The 16592-nt window shown below is 35.4% G+C and overlaps 1 protein-coding gene across 8 annotated transcripts in view; it reads left to right on the plus strand.

Annotated features, from left to right (window-relative positions):
* Positions 1–16592, plus strand: part of SLC44A5 (solute carrier family 44 member 5) — a 340012-nt gene that overhangs the window by 29543 nt on the left and 293877 nt on the right. The window lies entirely within an intron of this gene.

The following is a 16592-nucleotide window of genomic DNA, read 5'->3' on the forward strand; positions in this document are numbered from 1 at the left end:
TTTAAAGATAGCAATGTTTTTCTTTTCTTTTCTTTCTTTCTTTTTTTACATTTGAATAATGCATCAGTGTGAAAAATAGCACCTTCAATATTAAGTTTTGGAAGAAAAACTAAATTGCACAAAATTTCAAAGGTTCATGTCTCAACTGCTACTTTACTGCTTATAAAGCTCTATCCATATCAAGTAAGGAAAGCATCTCATAGTTATTTAGTAGCTTTCCAGTGCCAAGCACTGTGGATAAGTTGTATTATTTAATTCTCATAATAGCTCCTTGGGGGCAGGTTACCCGCATTTTGTGGAGGAGGAAACTGAGTCAAGGAAGGTAAAATGATTTGCAAAAGTAGTAAATGCAAAGCTAGGACTTGAACCTGGATCTGACTCCTTTCCACTCTACTGCCTTGAGTGAAGGAGAAAGAAATGCGTGTAGTAAAAATGCAAATGGCTTTGACCATCTGGAAGGGTCATCCTGCCAAGTTCTAATATGAAAAGTGCTGGACCTTGTTATAGCACATTAACATAAAATTGCACCCATTTAAAGAATGATCTCATTTTTATGAAACACTCTGATATAAATTTTAGTTCTGAGTTTTGTTCCCATACGTGAAGGTACAGCATTGGCTGTAATTATTGCTGTTGTAACTTTGTACATTAATGGCAATTTTGTAAGACTAGGTGATTTTTCCAATTTAGTATGAGCTTGATTGTTCTCTCTAGACTTCCCTTAATCTCCTGCTGAGATCTTGTTAAAACGTTTTGAGGATGAACTAATCAGTGTTTTGCATCCTTTCAATAATGCGAATGCTTGTTTTTTTGGCATAATTTAATGTGAGACTATTCAGATGGAAATGGATGGAAAGCCGCCCTCACCAGTTATGATCTGGGAAAATGGGCTGGTGTAGTGATGCTGATGGGTAGGTGACCTCATTAAGATTTAACCTAGAGTAGAGATTTCAGATAAATGTTTGTGGTGGGCAGGATTTGTAAGTAATTTCTAATATTTATTCTCTCATTCTCAAAATTAATGGCTCCAGGTCAATTGCAGATACAGAAATTCCCGTGGAATTATTATGAGAAGAAGGTGAGGATTCACAAAATCCTCAGAGCCAAACTGATAAGCTTCTGATAGTGCTTATTGATGCTTGAAAATCAAATTTGCTCTTCCCCCACCCCAGCGGATCACTTCAGCGTACAATTAGAATGCCTAATTTGAAACTAATTCTCTCCCGAGGAGAAACAGCTCTAATTTTCCTGTAGAGGCCCATCAGTACTTTGGGTTTAGGGCTACTAGATCACAGTACTTTCCATGTTGCTCCTGGATCAAGACCGTTGATTGGCATATTACAACTGGTAACAAAGAGCTAGCATGTATTTCGATAGTATTCTGATCTATGAGATGAAAATATGTTTTGGTATCTTTGATGGCAAGCATCTTTTAATATAACTTTATACCACAAATTTGTAGAGACAGGAGTATAACCAGTCTCTTTTTTTTCTATATACTGTAGGGTACAGATTTTAAATTTGAGTAGTACAATTCAGATTTTTGCCTTATGTTCTCTATTATTAACCTAAGAATTTTCCTTTTTTCAATTTAAATTTTTTAAAATGTAATTTGCCAACATATAGGATAACACCCACTGCTCATCCCATCAAGTGCCCTCCTTAGTGCCCATCACCTATTATCCCATCCCCACCCTCCTCTTCTGCAACCCTTTGTTTCCCAGAGTTAGAAGTCTCTCATGGTTTGTCTTCCTCTCTAATTTTTCCCCACTCAGTTTCCTCCCTTTCTTTATAGTCTCTTTCACTTGAATATTTTCCAATCAAACCTTTCAAAGAAAATTCTTATGATTTGGTTTGAAACTGAGTTAGAAATCATAAGCTGTTTGTATAATTTTCAGGCATTGGTGTGAAAACTGAAATAGATGTCTTGATAAATAATATAATAATGGAAGAGTTATGTTATTTCAGTTATTATATATTGTAGGATTATGAGCTCAGACATATGAAAACAAGACCATGACTCTGGCTTGTCTTGTACGGGAAGACTTTAAAATTCCTTCAGACCCATATATACAACCATGCTCTAATTTTTTTTTCTTTTAAAGATTTTATTCATTTATTCATGAGACACACGCACACACACACACACACACACAGAGAGAGAGAGAGAGAGAGAGAGAGAGAGGCAGAGAGAGAAGCAGGTTCCATACAGGGAGCCTGATGTGGGACTCGATCCCAGGTCTCCAGGATCAGGCCCTGGACTGAAAGTGGTGCTAAACCACTGAGCCACCCAGGCTGCCCTAAATTATCTTATATATATAAGATACTGTTATCCTCTAAATTAAACATATACACATAATTTATCTTATAGCATTTGTTCTTCTTCTCCTTCTTTTTAAAAAATTTTATTTATTTATTCATGAGAGACCCTGGGACCCCGGGATCAAACCCTGAGCCAAAGGTAGATCTCAACCACTGAGCCACCCAGGCGTCCCTGTTCAATTATTCTTAACTAATTCCTTTGGCTATCATTTAAAATATTATATAAACATATTTTTTTCTAAATAGTATTAAAGATAGTATCTTCACTGTAATGACTTTGAACATTTCATTCAAGATTTTGGAGTTTAGACTGTATAGAATAGATGAAATACTTCTTTTATAGAATGGATAAGGACCTTTCATGTTCAGGTGTGCCACATTTACTCGTTTAAAAAATACTCATCTGCACTTATCAGCATCACATACTTTTTCTTCATTGTTAATGAGTTGGTAAGGCAGCTGGTCCTATATTGTTAACCTCAGCAAGGGCTTAACCTAGTTTTACATCTCCAACAATCTTATCCCTGAGATTTTACTATGAAACTTTACATCCAAAATCTTTTTATTTTCCTACTAAAATATTCTTTTATTTGCATGCTTTTATAAAATGTACTTTTTTAAAATTTATTTTTTATTTTTAAAAATATTTTATTTCTTGAGAGAGAGAGTACATGAGTCGGGGGAGGAGCAGAGGGAGATGGAGAGAGAGAATCTCAGGCAGACTCCATGCTGAGCACAGAGCCCTACCTGCGGCCTGATTCTCACAACCCTGAGATCATGACCTGAGATGAAGTCAAGAGTCAGATGCTTAACTGACTGAGCCACCCAGGTGCCCCTTAATGGTTCTTACATATAACTATACTGTGCCAAAATAACTACCCTATCTTAATGATATTAAGATATATGTAATTTATATTTTAAATTCCATGGAATCCAATTATGATCTATCAAAGAAAAAAAATAACAAATAGAAGTTTCAATAGTTGAAAGGAATCCAAACTAAATAATCTCAAAACAGAAAAAAATCATAAAATGTTAGATACAAGTATATTTGGAAAAACTTCATGGTGTTTAACTGAACTATTTCTTGAGTTGTTTCACATTAAAGACTACTTTGATGTCATGATAGCTAGAACGAAGTATAGGGGCAGAAAATAGACAACTAAGTAAAGTGATTGAGAAAGATAGTGTGGGGGAAGGATACAGATCCCGAGGTGGCAAAAGGTAGAGATTAAGGGAAACTTTCATAAAGATTAGAAGGACAAAAATGACAATATTAACGATTACTTTAAATATCTGTTTTATAAAAATAATTTAAGAAACAAAATTATGCAAAAAAATTGTGATATAATTTTTGGATTTATTTTTATGTATTTATTTATTTTTAAAGATTTTATTTATTTATCCATGAGAGACACAGAGAGAGAGAGACAGAGAGAGAGGCAGAGACATAGGCAGAGACATAGGCAGAGGGAGAAGCAGGCTCCACGCAGGGAGCCCAACATGGGACTCAATCCCGGGTCTCCAGGATCACGCCCTGGGTCGAAGCTGGCGCTAAACTGCTGAGCCACCTGTCCTGCCCTTTGATTTATTTTTATGTTTAAGAACCAAAAACATTTTCTGTAGGGGGATAATAAGGAGAGTGGGGCAAAGGAGAAACAAAATATGAATAATAAAAAATGGGAAATATTAGACTCTAAAGTAAGTACTACAAGGCTGATATTAATCAACATTTTCTTTAAAGATTCTAAGGTTGTATTTGTTGTCATGAAAAATATTACATTAATGTGGTTACTTCTTGTTAAGAAGTAACCTGTATCTGCAAATAAAATTTTCTTGTTTCCCTTATTTCAGTGAGAATCAGATTATAGCTATCACTTCATGGTAAATTACAACAATAATAAGCAATAAATTTAAGATAACCATAGTATGACCATTATCACGTAAATGATAATCTCAAACATTTTTGTTCACTGTGTTGAAAATGCCAAACCTTATTCTGCACACAGTAGAGAAGGGGTCCTCAGGAAACTGGACAGATTTTGTGATATAAAATAGTTAAAATTTGAAAGCATTTGATTTTCTGTTTTTAATTTTATTCAGCCAAGGATCATAGGACTCTTTCAGTGCTTTGCTTTATAAATGATAAATTATTTAAATATTTACTAATCACCTACAATATTGGAATATTGAACTCTAAGGTATGGGATGTTAAAGGTGCTGAAGATATGGTAATGAAAAATACCAAAGTCACTGTTCTTATACTATTTATAAATTTTCCTGGGAGAAGAAAGGCAATAAAATAAAATGACAAATGTGTAAAGTATGCCAATCTGCATTAAATACTATCGAGAAAAAATTAGGCAGGGTAAGAGTGATTTTTTTTTTTTTTTTTTTGGTTAAGAGTGATTTGAATAAATTACTCTAGCATAGCTTCGTCGTAATAAAATATTTCTATTTTTGCCTTTTGTATTGTCAAGAAATTTACTAATAATAAACTCTAATAGTATACTGTGAGACTCCATGTCTAATTACACATAATTGATTTCTCCACTTTTTCACATGTTACAAAGAATGGATTATGATTCTAGGAAATTTGCATCATGCAGAGAAGAGATTTCAGATAAAAGTGATCCATGAAAATACAGACTGACATCTTGCTTGCTGCCAAAAGCCACAACCAAATAGCTAGCAGAGTGTTGAATTAGCCTATGGACAGATGTACAGGAGTCTTGAAATAGTTTTAATCAGAGGTGATTTTTAACCCTATTAGAATTTTTTTCATTAGGTGTAGCTAAATAGAATTGAATACATTACTAATTATCAATCTGGTTTAGGTTTTGGTCACTGAAAATATACATCTACAATGTAGGTAGGAGTGGCATTGTTGGGTCATAGGCTAACTCTATATTTGCCTTTTTTGAGGACTTTCAAAATGTTTTCCAAAATGGCTGCACCATTTTACAATCTTTAAATGTGGGGCTTGAACTCATGATCCTGAGATCAAGACTTGCATGCTCCACAGACTGAGCCAGCCAGGCACCGCCCCTTCCCCCTTTTACATTCTTATCAGCGATGTATATGGATTCCAATTTCTCTATATCCCTACTAGCTCTTGTTATTGTCTTTTTTATTAGAGCCACCCAAGATGTGAAGTGGTATCTTACTGTGTTTGTGGTTTACATTTCCTTAACAACTAATGATGTTGAACATCTTTTCATGTGCTCATTGGCCATATGTATATCTTCCTCTGATAAATTTCTATCTACTCAAGTATTTGTCCATTATTTAATTGGCTGTCTTTTTGTTGTAGAGTTGTAAACTTCTTTATATATTCTGGATCCAAATCTTTTATCAGATGTATAATTCACAAATTACATGATTTCATGTAATAAACATTTGAATGTGTAGTCGATAAGCACTTACTTTATGCTAGGCCCTAGGCAAAGCGCTAAGCATGGGTGAATCCAGGAAATGTTGACTCCCGTTCTGTGGGTCATCTTTTAACTTTCTTTTTTCTAAACTGAAGTATAGTTGACCTACAATGTCTTTTCACTTTCTTGATTGTGTCATTTGTAGCACAAAAAAAAAAAAATGAGATTTAGTTGAAGGGCACCTGGATAGCTCAGTTGGTTAATTATGACTATTTTTTATTTTTTTTCTTTTTTTCTTTAAGTAATGACTCTTGATTTCAGTTCAGGTCATGATCTCAAGGTCATGAGATAGAGCCCTGCATTGGACTCCTTGCTAGGTGTGGAGCCTGCTTGCAATTCTCTCTCCCTCTCTCCATCTGCCCCTCCCTCTCTAAAAAAAAAAAAAAGAATTTAGATGAAATCCAATTTATCCAGTTTTTCTTTCTTCTTTCTTTCTTTCTTTCTTTCTTTCTTTCTTTCTTTCTTTCTTTCTTTCTTTCTTTCTTTTCTTTCTTTCTTTCTTTCTTTCTTTTCTTCTTTCTTTTTTTTTTTTTGCTTGTGCTTTTGATTTCATGTAATAAACATTTAAATGTGTAGTCGATAAGCACTTACTTTATGCTAGGCCCTAGGCAAAGTGCTAAGCATGGGTGAATCCAGGAATTGTTGACTTTTCTGAAGTTACATCATAAATCAGCATGGATAATTTCATTATATTTCAGAGGATGTTTTGTGATAAGGAGCTAAATGTTTATGAAAGTACTGTGATTTGAAGTGGACTGACCAAGCCACTCAGTAGAAGTATGGATGGGAGTGTAATGAGGTGGTATTTTTAAGAGTACTAAGATGATTCCCTTCCCTGTAAGATTGTGGAGTGAGGTCTGGCACTGGCCCTGGATGCGGCGTGAAATCATTTATGTGTCATGTACCTCATCTAAATTACTCATTTAATTTTCTTCAGGTCCCATGATCAGCTTCTTGAATTCCTCACTCTGTAGAATGTCTCCTCTACCATTTCCCTGCTGTTTCAGGAAATTGATTCTTCTACAAGAATTGTTTCCTGTGGAGCTTCCTGGAGTGGGGGCTGCTCTTTCTCTCATGCTCCAAGCATCATAGATCCTAGTAATCTCCTTTGAGTTGCGTGCTATCTGGAAATCACTCCCTGTCTCTTCTGTTTAGTATAATTTGCTCACATATTGGTTATTCTCTGATGCTTGCCAAAGCTTTAGCATTTTGCTTACAGCTTTCCCTTCAAACTTGAGACTTACCATTATTCTGGTAGGTGTCTTCATCTGTATATTGACCACTCATTTCTTCTTTGTAACATCTAGTCAATTCCTAGAACAATTCCAATTGTTCATTAGGTCAGATTCATACTCCTCCATATAATACTCAGTGCTCCTCACTTAACTGTCCAACAGTATCGTATTCCAGCTTGTGCTTTGTTTGGCTTATGTAGTTCCTAGCATTTAGATGGTTCTCCCCCTTTCTGATTCATATTTTGTCCAACATTTAAAAATCCTATTCCAGTTATGTTTTATTTTCCTTGACTGCTTATCACTCTTTCTTAATACTCTTGTTTGAGCCCGAAAGTTAATACTTATTAGGGGCTATTTATTTATTCTAGTTTCTAATTCCCTGTACAGTTCAATTTAGCACTTTAAAAATAATACAGTCTTACTTCCTCATGGTGTTGTGTTTGTAAGACTTCTTTTGAGCAGATAGTTGGCTTCTTGTGAGCAATCAGTGTCTGCACATCTCTCCTGCAGTAGGTACTGTTGCCTGAACTGGCAGACGGTCAGTAAGCACTTAATGTTTATATACTGACTCCCCAATCCCTTTGGGAATCTTGAATCTCTCTTAGTGAGATTATGAGTTTTATTTGTAATCACAATTATGATAAATAATAATATAATAATAAGAACAAGAAGGGGAAAGAGGAGGAGGAAAAGAGGAGAGGCTGGAGGAAGATGAGGTGGTTGAAGGGAAGTGGAGAAGGAGAATCTATTTTATTTTTTGATTTTTTTGGGGGGAAAAATGTGTGACTGAGATCAGTCTGCACTATCCTTCCATTTGAATGAATTTGATTCCACGTGAATATGTGTTTCTCACATCAGTGTTGGTTTTACGATAGTCACGCAATATTGAGGTCTCAAGACCAACATCAAAATATCACAAAATTGTTGATCATATTAGAACAAAATTCTATACAGCTTGGGTACTATAATTCTATGTGAAAGTTTGGAGATTTTCTGAATACAATCTTTGTTTTTCTTTCTTTTTAAAAAGTGGCTGACCAACAGTATTAAGGCAGCGTTTCTTTATGAGTGTTTCCTTTACTTGAGTGGAATGGCAAATCAACAACGTGTAACTGCCGTGCTCATAGATCAGAAAGGGCAGTAGACTGTGCCTGTTCTGAATACCCGCTTCTGTTGGTTTTAGTACAATGTCATGTCTGTGCCAGTTTCTCGGCAGCAGTCTGAAATCTCCAACAGAAAATAACTGACATGTCTCCATAACCAACACACTTGATCTTTGGCAAAGTAATTTGAAAATTTGTGGTACATTTTATCAAGTGCTAGAAGTTTTAGATAGCATGTTTTTGAGACCTCTCAGGTATAAACTTGATAGTGCTCTTATTACTTGAGGTTCTTGCTCAACTATCTTTCTGTTGTTACTTCTAAAGAAATACCAAAAATGAAAAATGTGAAGCCAACAGTTATCAGAATTAGAAGGACATTTGCTGTATCAATTGCATACCATAGCATTTATCGAACTTTGTTAGACTGTGTTTTTTTTTTTTTTTTTTTTGAGGGCAGGGACTATGCTTTATTTTATTTCTGAACCTAGCACAATGCATGGCTCATAGTAAGTGCTTAGTAATAGATGTTTGCTGATTTATCCATATGTTTTTGGAATGAGCTACTATATAACGTATACGCTTTAATAATTTAGACTGAAAAAGTGAATTCTTGGTGTTTGGCTCACCGACCAGATATTATATATTAATAGATTCATCAAAAGCAATATTCACTCATATTTTATACGTTAAAAAATGCTTTTCATGTCTACTGAATCCTTGAGCAAATGGATGATATCTATTCCAATTGAACAGAATACTGGTTACACACAGTGTACACAATGAATGTGTCCAAGCCTGATATCATAGCTAGAAATGAATAGAGTGTTGCTTGGATTTCAGCCATTGTGGAAACATGACTTCTAAACCTTCTAAACTTTCTAAGCATGAACCATATTCTTTCCCTTTCCTTATTAAAATTCATTTTCTTAGATATGGTAGTCTGCTTATCTTGCCTCTTCACAACCAGATTGCACTTGTAGAACTTTCACACTTGTAAAAATTACCCAGCCAGATCATCAGAGAACTCTCTAGGTATGAAATGTTCAGGAACTGGTACTGTGTCACAGGGCAACCCAAGAGGCAAAGGTATTGGATAGAAAATGTGTGAAGTTAAGCTATAGATCACCATTTCCTCCCAATCCCTTTGGGGGGTTCACTCTTTCCTTTTTCTTCTGCTTTTTCCTTAATCGTGATTGCTCTCCCCAAAGACAAGAAACTAGCCTGGCACTTAACAAATACCTCTGTGTTCCTGTAGAACTCAAACTGTATCAAGTCCATGTTTCTCAGGATTGAATTTCTTCCCCTTGCTTGGCATATTAAGATCTCTTTTGGAAGAATTTATGGAAAACTTTATTTATATAGCATCATGGTTAATAGCTCAGGTTTGGGAAATAAATCTAGATCAAATCCTGCCTCCGCTTGTTAGTATTGTGGCAGAAATTACCGGTTTGCTCCTCTGACCTCTGTCTACAATTCTCTTCTGCTTAGCCACCTTCCAGTTAGGGGTGGCCCTGTGACATAGTTCTGGCCAATTGTATAAGCAAAAGCTTGCTGGTAGGGCCACTGGGAAAGCAAGGAGACTGAGCTAGTATCACTCTTTCTCCATTATTCCTGCCTGGAATCCTGTGATGCCTGAAGGTTGTCGCAGCTACTATGTAATTAGGAGGCAATTAGTATGGCATGCATGCAGGAGCAGAACGAGAACCTTCTTGTCTTTGGGCACATTACTTAGCAGCAAAAACAAACCTGCATTGCCTACCTACAGCCCTCTTGGTTTTTTCGTTTGTTTGCTTTTTTTTTAAAGATTTTATTTATTTATTCCTGAGAGACACACAGAGAGGCAGAGACACAGGCAGAGGGAGAAGCAGGCTCCCTGCAGGGATCCGGATGTGGGACTCGATCCCAGGACCCCGAGGTCAACCACTGAGCCACCCAGGTGCCTCTGTTTCGTTTGTTCGTATGTTTTTAGCAACAGCAGCAACCATCTCTAAGCCATTGACAGTTTTTCTGCTACTCACAGTTGAACCCATTTCTAATTCTGTGTCTTCAGTTACCTCATTTATGACTTGGGGATATTAATACAATCTACTTCATGGGATTGATGTGAAGATGAAGTGAGAGACATAGCAAAGTGCCTGGCTCAGAGTAAATACTCCATAAGTATTAGCCAATATCACTATTCCAACTTGAATATATTTTTTCATTATATTTAGTGTGAGAAATTTATGCTGTGAATACAGAGCATATGCTGCTCTGTGTAGCTACAACATTTTATCTATCTCCTCTCCCAATGCTTTTAGTATTTTTATCATAGTTTTGTTGAGATATAATTGACTATAGTAAACTGTGCATATATGAAGTAGTCAGTTGGATAAGTTTTGACACATGTATTGCCTATAAAACCAATATGAGTAGAATAGGATAGAGCATGATTCATTCTGCCTGGAAGGAGAGGGGTCAGAAAAGGTTTCAGACCTTCACCACCATTAAGATAATGAACATATGCCATGACTTCATTTTCCTTACTAATCTCTCCATTCCATCACTTCCCATCCTCCTCTCCCTAAGACCACTCCTCATCTGCATCCTGTCACTAAAGACTAGGTTTCATTTTCCAGAGTTTTATATGAGTGGAATTATGCATATGTCATCTTTATTTGAGGGAAATGGATCTGGCTTCTTTTCATTCAACATACTTATTTTGAAATTCATCCATGTCTTTACGTGTTCAACAGTTTTTTTAAGAAAATTGTTGAATAATATTCCATTGTGTGGATATCCAAACATCGTTTTCCACCTGTGGAATACTAAAACATTTTAGTATTTTTTTTAAACAATTTTGATATGTTAAGTCTCTTTCTCCCAGTATTGTGTTTTAAACAATTTTGATATGTTAAGTCTCTTTCTCCCAGTATCGTTTTCCACCTGTGGAATACTAAAACATTTTAGTATTTTTTTTAAACAATTTTGATATGTTAAGTCTCTTTCTCCCAGTATTGAGTCCCACATCGGGCTCCCTGCATGGAGCCTGCTTGTCCCTCTGCCTATGTCTCTGCCTCTCTCTCTCTCTCTCTCTCTCTCTCTGTGTGTGTCTCATGAATAAATAAATAAAATCTAAAAAAAAAAAAGAAAATAGAATGGAACAACTCTGGAAAATAAAAAAAAAAAACAAAGTACTAATTACACTGTGAACTTCATGAGTTAGAAAATATGTCTTATTAATCTTTGACTCCGAAGAATCTGGTATAGTGGCTGGTCCCCAGCAAGTAGTCAATAATATTTGTTAAATTGAACCAAGTTGAACTAAGGAGAACTGAAGCCTGGAAAATATAATTTTATTTAGGCTACAGTGATTATGGATAAAAGAAAAAATAAAACAGAAATATAGTTTTAATACTTTTTCTGGAAATGTGAGGTTTATTAGAAAAGACAATAAAACTTCTTCTGCAAGTGTATTTTCTCATTCTTGACTTGGTTTGCTAATTTTCAAACTATTGTTCTGTTTTTCTTTTGTTTGTTTCATTTTGCTATATACCAGCAGTAATAGATTTAAATTAAGTTTTAAAAAATCCTATATATTCTTTAAATTATTTATTATCAAAGATGAAAGGGATGGGAAAATCATTTACAATTACTTCACAGTCACAAATATGGAGCAGGTGAGAAAGAGAGCTGAAGATAATTTCTAGACAGTAAATATGCCACTATAAAATAAAAGAGTTGGAAGCTCCTCTTACATTTTGTTATTATAATCAATACTGAATGGTGTCTTCATTTCTTTAAAGTGACAGAAACTCTAGAGGAATAGCTATAATGAGCAAGGTTTTTTGAGTATTCCAAGATGGAGAAAAAACCCAAATGAAAAAAGCTAGCCAGGAAATGTATGCATTTAAAAAAGTATATTTTTAAAGCATACTTCTGTATGTATTTTGTATGAAGTATTTTGTTTATTGGCTGATCCATCTATCCACTCACTCACTTGTTCACCCATCATAATGGTGTTGAGGCACATAGAAAGCTTATGTGAGAGTTTGTTCTTTACCATCAGTCAATGGATTTTTTGTCAACAGTTTTTCTTTAAACAAGAACTTTAAACTTTTATGGATAACTAGTGACTGATTTCCATCTTCTTTATTGTAAAAAATGGACTTATTTATCAGATTTTTGAACAAAATATAGTCTTAACTTCTGTCCTTCCAATCATCGACATAAATGTCGGTAACACCTACTTTATGCTAAGTGCTGAGGATTCAGTTATGAATGTAGTGTATGAATATTAGGCATGGAAGGGACAGTAAAGAGACATTATAGGAGGCATGCTTACTGATTAATGAGACACAGTCATGTATATAGGCTAAGTGACTTGCCCAAGATAACAGAGCTTGTGAGTAAAGTATTCCTCGGAAAATATAAGATTATTTTCAGATACTGCTTTTTATTGGCATTTAAACCTCCAAGCATTGCTGAGTGATAAACTCTGAAGACAGCCGGTTGCAAAAGTAGTTACAGAAATGAGAAAACACTAAAAAAGGAAACTAGAAGGGAGGAAATTTAGGAATAGATTGGGATGAAATGGGAGGAAAATATTTGGCTTCATTTCAGTTCATCCGGAAATTTTTCAAACTCGGCTCCCCCCTTCCCCCCTGCTGGAGTGCATATGGTTTGGATATAAAACATATATGTGATATATTGCATATAAAAATGTAAACATAAGCTAATGTTTATTGAGAGCCCAACATGTGCCAGGCAGTTTTATGTATATTAAGTCATTTAATATTTACCAGTACTTGGTGAAATACTGTATTCTTAAGTCCAGATGTCTATTTCAGCCTGGTGTTTCAGTGGCTCTCATTGCCCAGAGTCTGACACGCAGCCTTCAGGTTCAGAAACCGGATTATTATGTGGTCACCCAGAGGTTAATAGGCCCAGGCAAATTGATTCCTTCTAGCTAAACTTACAAGAGTCTGATTATAAACCAGAACCTCAATTTACAAGTCTCTATGAAGAAATTAACTGCCAAGTCGTCTAGGATACTCACGTCAGTTTGTCAGCACATTTTATTCCCTGTGGGAGAGGAACCTTGGAAGAGAAAATTAAGGACAGGAAGATGCCAAGGAAGTATAAAATTAGAAGAAAATGAGTTGGATGCTTTTAATAAGGAAATTGTTGTGCCATTATTTGATCCCTATGTGCCTTCTACACGATAGGAATGTACTTGGCTGGCTAAGGGATCTGCATGTGATTTTTCTCACTCAGCCAGGTCCCCCTCTCAATATCTCTCTGATAATGGCCAGTGGTAGATTTAGTGGCAGCACGGCAGAGAGATGGGGAGAGTCTCAGGCTGTTCAAAACCGGGGAGGGCCTAACTTCTGCAGGTGCTGCAGGAGGACAGAGAGGCACTATATGCAGTAAGTAAGCAGGACAAAGATTATAACCAGGAAAGTATTTCTTTTTTTTAATGCAAAAATTCAGGTTTTATTTTTACTTATTCTTACATAGGTGGGAGCTGATTATCAGGAACTTATAGGCAAACAATCACTTTTCTACCTCTTAGCTGAACAAAAATACACACAATGTGGCATTATCATTAGGCAAGACTTGCTTTCAGGAAAGTATTTCTAACAGTGATTGAAGATTTATTATGTGTTAGAAATTATATCAAGAACTTTGTATCAATTACCTAATTTAATTCTCAGAACAACCATCTGAGGTAAATACTGTTAGTATTCCTGTTCTATAGGATCTTTATGGACCTTTCTGAAGTTGTGAAAAGTTGTAATACTATAGTAGAAAGTAAAAATTTCTTAACATAGGGTAGTCCAGACAGGGCTGAGGGCCCCTCAAGGTTAACAGGTTCAAAGTTGAGTTCTTCATTTTTACTTAAAATACACTTACCCTTTAGGTCTGAAGCTTGTGAGTTCTTCTAGTACTTCTACTCTCTCCCTTCTTTCCAACTTCCCTGCCTCCCTCTCTCCCCCTGGGTTCCTGACATCAGCAAATCTTGTAAATTTTATTTCCAAATTATGCAGTGATCTTTCCCCTTTACACCCTCTCTACTGTCACTGCTCTAGTGCAGCTATGGGAACCACTGGTCTACTTTCTGTTTCTATGAATTTGCCTAGTCTAGACATTGCATATAAATGGAATTGTACATTTGTGACCTCCTGTGTCTGGCTTCTTTCACTTGGCATAACGTTTTCAAGGTTCATCCATGATGTAACATGGTTTTGGTGCTTCATTTCTTTTATGGCTGAATATTATTCCCTTGTATGGATATATCATATATTGTGTATTCATTTCATCTGTTGATGGACATTTGGGTTGTTTCCACTTTCGACTATTATGAAAAATGGTGCTATGAATGTTTTTGTTTTGTTCGATGCTTTTGTTAGAAATCCTGTGTTCAACTTGCCAGGGTAATCTTTTAAAAATGAAAATCATGTGGTTTCCCTACTGAAAAGCCTTCAATAGCTTCTCATTACAATTATATTATAATCTAAATTCTTTTCCATGGCTCACAAGGGTTTGCATGACCTGCCTCTCCTTTCTCATGTAAGCATTTTCCCCCTTCCCTCAATATATTCCAGCTCCGTTGGTTTTCATTTGGTTCCTTCAAGTCCCTAAGCTTTTTAGGGTATTCACACTTGCTATATTTTGGCTTGAAATGCTCTTTCCAGTGCTTTTCATGGCTAGTTCATTTTCATCCTTCAAATCTCCATTCTCTATGTTAATTTATCAGAGATGCTTTCCCTCGCTAAACTCTGTTATTTCCTATTTCTTTCCTAATACTTTTCAGACCTTGTAATTACATGGTTGTTTCTTTGTGAACCCACTTACTGTTTGTTGCCCCTGGAGGAATATGATTCCTTAAACTCAGGATTTAAAGCATACCCTTTTTATTTGTCACTACTGTCTGCACATGTGCTTAGCAAAATATTTGACATAAAAGAGGTGCTTACTTCATGTTTGTTGAATAGAGGAGAAAGATTATGGGTGCTGGAGGTGTGATGGAGTAAATCAACATGTAGTGGCAGAGCTATACTAACAAGAAGGAAGAGCAAGATGGTAGAAGACTTTCAGTTATACTGAAATTTGAAGATCTGAGAAGAGGTATGGATAACAGGGAAGGACAAGTTTCGGTTCAAGATAGGGAAAGGTCAAAGAGTCAAGAGCAGAACCTCTGAATATGAAGTAAAAGTTAAGAAAAAGGAGCATTTTAATTTGATGTCAGTTCTAGAGAGGCTGACTATATTTCCTTATAGTTCACCTGTCTAAAATCAGGGTTGCTTCTAGAAAGCAGGCTGGGACTAAGATGATAGCCATTGCTTGTGGGAGAGGAAGGATGCAAAAGATGGGGAATTCGGTGACAAACCCAAAATTGCGTTATAGAAACACAATTGAACTTTTAATTATTTGGTTAATAGTAATAGTTAATAATAAACATATTGTAAAAGCTTATTAAATTTGAGACAGGTAGCATCCTAAGCATTTTTTTTCCCACTGAGGTTATTGAATCAATCCATTTTCTGAGGATTACATTTTGATTCTTGTCTGAACAGAAAATTGAACTTGTACAATAGAAGATTACTGGTCCTTAAATTACAGGATTGGGCTAAATCTTCCTTATTCTCCACCATGTGATGAATGAAACGTGATAAAAATGAGAAATACTTTTGACAAACCAGAGATATATTAATGGGATTCTTGGATAGGAGTTAGACATTTTCCAGGACTAATTAGATAGCACTGTCTGTCACAGGGCAGAGCTAGTCTTGGATTATAATTAGAAGTTTGAAGCAAGACTTAGAAATTTCAAACAAAGTTTTATGAAGTAGGAAAAGGGTTAAATTGAGCAATATGAAATGTCAGTTCTGGGCTTCTTAACAGTTACCATTGAAAATGCAAAATTAAAAAAAATGTGATAACATTTAAAAGGTAGATTTAAAAATAACTTGAAAAGTCTTGAATTTGAACATTATTACAGGAATAAAATTACATATCACGGAGAACTTTAAGAGAAAGGAATGATTATATCAACTAATAGAGGTAGAAGGAATAATGGAATAGAAAAAAGTCACTATTTTGGAATTATATATATCTATATATCCATATCTATATCTATATCTAATCTATATCTATATCTATCTATATCTAATACCTCTATAAAGATTACTTATTAATTGCAAAGTGAGAAATGGTAGTTTATAGAGGAGAAACCTGACTGGCACCATCCTATTGGGTCATCAAAGTTAATATCACCAGTGATAGAAAAACTGAGTTTTGATTCCTGATGTGATGCTGAGAAAGTCAAAACATGGATTATGTAGTATTCTTGCCCAAAATGCATACCCCACATCTCATCGTGCAGAAACATCAGACAGGCCCAAAAGGACATTCTTCAAAATAACTACTCTGGCACTTCTGGAAAATTTCAATGTCATGGAAAAAAAGTGTGAAGAATTGTTCCAGATAAAGGGGACTAACAAGACATGCCCATA

This window comes from Canis lupus, chromosome 6 (assembly GCF_011100685.1).
Source record: "Canis lupus familiaris isolate Mischka breed German Shepherd chromosome 6, alternate assembly UU_Cfam_GSD_1.0, whole genome shotgun sequence".
In the NCBI taxonomy this organism is placed as follows: domain Eukaryota; kingdom Metazoa; phylum Chordata; class Mammalia; order Carnivora; family Canidae; genus Canis; species Canis lupus.